The sequence below is a fragment of the Papaver somniferum genome, chromosome 1 (assembly GCF_003573695.1).
Source record: "Papaver somniferum cultivar HN1 chromosome 1, ASM357369v1, whole genome shotgun sequence".
Lineage (NCBI taxonomy): Eukaryota > Viridiplantae > Streptophyta > Magnoliopsida > Ranunculales > Papaveraceae > Papaver > Papaver somniferum.
Genome location: NC_039358.1, coordinates 39213915 through 39217012, shown reverse-complemented (window position 1 = coordinate 39217012; position 3098 = coordinate 39213915). Strand labels below are relative to the sequence as shown.

Genomic DNA, 3098 nt, shown 5'->3' with positions numbered 1-3098 from the left:
AAAAAAAAAAAAAAAAGAAATCAAATTTGTAAAATGGAGGCAAAAAAAACACAGCAAGCCCAAGCGGAGCCAGCCTGCCAGCAAAGTAATACCAAGGCATCACACTTAGAGCAAGTCTTATGGTGGAATCCAACCTATTCCAAGTGTGGAAAATCCATGGAATGTCAAGTCTAATGACTTCCAAGTTGGGATCTTCCATAGAAATCCAAGCAGGGTTCCATGGTTTGGTGGAACGGTCCATTGAATCCATTGAAACGTTAATAATAATAGCGTAAAACGCCATTAAGAATAGCGCCTAAAAGACAAAAAAACGCTAACGGCTGGAAAAAAAGCCCCATTCTCAATGGAACTAAGCTCCATCCTTAATAACGTTTTTTTTATCCGTAGATATAAATTGAGTTGTTGAGAATCTAACGGCTGAGAAATGAAGAAGCTTCATTCTTAATAGCGTTTTTTTTAGCGCTAATAAGAATAACACTGAGCGCTATTAAGAATAGCGTTTCTACTATTCCACCATTTCACTTGCGTTTCCATCCACAGTTCCAAGTGCTGAGGTGGCGTGGAAGATGGATGGATTCCACCGTAAGAGTTGCTCTTAGGTGGCTGCACTTTGGCAGGAGCCACAACCTATGTAAATAAATCTGGACTTTGTAAGTGTCCAATGTGCACTAAAAATATGGTAAGACTTTAAAACCCCAATTCCTATTCATTCATTTGCCTTCAGATTCAAAACATCAGTCTTTCTCTCTTTGCTTCAAGGAGATAAGAAAATCTAAGAAAAAAATTGAAGAATCAGCAGCAATTATGTCAAGCATGCATTTCGGAAGAGATGTACCGTGAATCCTTAATCTTTTTGAAAGAATTGGTATGCCCTAATTACTTCTTCCTCTCATTTTGTTTGTTAATTTGCACCTAATTCTACCACCCAGAAAAACAACAACTCTTTTCTCATGCTGGAAGACAACTTTACTTTACAGCTTATGTATGATTCAGTGTGTGAATTTGGTTAGTATTGAAATGGATGATGATTACCCATTTATCATTACTTAGTCTTATTTTATTTTTATGTTGATAGATCACCTGGAAGTTGATTATTAAGGATGTTTGATGAAGAGTCTGGAAGTTATGACTTGATACAGAGAGGGGCAAAGTTTGATTTGGTTTAAACCTGGATTAGCCATGAATTAGGAAAGTGTATTGGTGATCTTGTGTATTTGAAAACTGGTACTCTTTGCCTACGGTGATTTTGCAATATCCATACGGTGAGTTTTGGTGTACGTTCTAGTGTACTGAAGATTGATTGTTTTTGAATTTTGGTTGAGGATGAGTGATTTTTTTGTACATGGTTATCAAATGAATACGCAACCTTCAGAAGCTGAAGCAGGTTTTGATATTCGGATTCCACCTACAGTAGACCCATAACTGTTGATGAAGAGGTGAGCTTTTTGGAACTCTTATATTTGCTTAGTCATAGTTTATATTATGCAAGATTGAGTCTGTTAAAGATCAACTGGGCGGAGATTTTTAGAAACTTACTGATGTGGCAACTTTGCTTTTACCGACTTATAGCGTGAACAATGCAATTGGCTTTGTTGCATGCCTGTAGCTATAGGTAAATATCCGTAAACACATTTGAATTTTGAAAGTCTATGCCACAACTGGGCAAGTAAACTATATGTGTTGTGTAGCATCCTTCATTTAGTTACTGTTTGGCTAGGGTGGATGAATTACTTAAAGAGGGTGGATGGAGGGGATTCAGGTCGCTGGTCAGAGTGAAATGGGTCTAGTGATAAACTGCTATGCTAGAAAATTGAGTATATATTGATATATTGAAATACCCCATAAAGAAAACTAATTGTCGACTCCCCGTGTTACTAGCTAAAACCACCTTCCAAGAAAATATCATGCCACTTCTAACTTTTCCTGATATCATGCCACTTCTAAATTTTCCTGAAATTAGTAAAGGTTATACATAGGACTCGCTATGAAATTCATACCTTTTTCAGTTGGAAACTTTAACTGCTTTGGTCACTGTGAAATACGTATGAAGCTAACCTATGCAGCATGTCAATCCATTTCTTTCCTCAAACATAATCTAGTCGAACTTGTTGTCAATTTATCGGATAATGTTCTTGCTGTCGTTGGTGTATGACTATTTTTATGCTGTGAACGCAAACATATCTATATTGCCGAGTCAGATATTGTGGTATGTGTTGAACGTTTGATTCTTCAAATGAAGAAGAAAAAATCATGAATTTGCATTACTCCTGAAACTGCGGATATATTGCCTCCTTATTTTTGTGTCCAGACTGTGGGTTACAAACTTAAAACCCAGAAGCCGCTTTTTTCCTCATAAAATAAACTGATAAAGGCATATTTGATCCACTTATATATTACTCGGTAAATTTGTTTTATTGCATGATTCAGTAGCTGAAACATTTTGTGTCATATATAATATTGTATAGATGTGCTTGTCTGATAAACTAAGGTCTTAGGAAATCAACCTGTCAGTGATAAACTAAATAAGATCAGTCTGAAACAACTTCTGTGAAGCAAATGTGGTGATATTCTCAATTTGAGAAAATATATCACCCTTCCACAAAAAGTTGGGAATTGTAAAAAGGACATTTTCTAGTATCTTTCCATCCACAATACTGTTAATATGTAGTCAATTATCCCTTTGCAATGAAAAGAGCAAAATTCTAGGATATGCGGTTAGATTTCTCAAGCATGAATAGCGGTTTCAAACTTGCCTAAAACTCGATCCAAATTATAACCCAGACCCATGAAAAGTTAGACCTAGCTCAGGTTAGATTATTGACTTGACTGTCCAGAATCATTGATTAATCACTTAAGTCAGATCACTAAGAATGTGCCTAATTTATCAGTCTGACTATAATTTAGGGAGTTTAAAATGGTATGTAAACATAAAGAACCTGCCCTAACAGACTTGTCCTTTTAGCCCATTATTCTTCTGCTATACTACTAGCCTGCATTTTGTGATCTTGTGCTTTGAATATATTCCCTTTCTGAACCTTCTAGCTAGCTATTACTTCGTTTCATACGATCAATTTATTTTTCTCAAATATCTCACATCC

The 3098-nt window shown here is 35.9% G+C and overlaps 1 long non-coding RNA gene across 1 annotated transcript in view; it reads left to right on the top strand.

The window, feature by feature from the left end:
* Nucleotides 1-729: 729 nt before the first annotated feature.
* Nucleotides 730-3098, top strand: part of LOC113283736 — a 14738-nt gene continuing 12369 nt past the window's right edge. Inside the window, exons 1-2 of the long non-coding RNA XR_003327608.1 lie at nucleotides 730-865; nucleotides 1076-1436. This is a non-coding gene — a long non-coding RNA (uncharacterized LOC113283736). The remainder of the gene's footprint in view (nucleotides 866-1075; nucleotides 1437-3098) is intronic.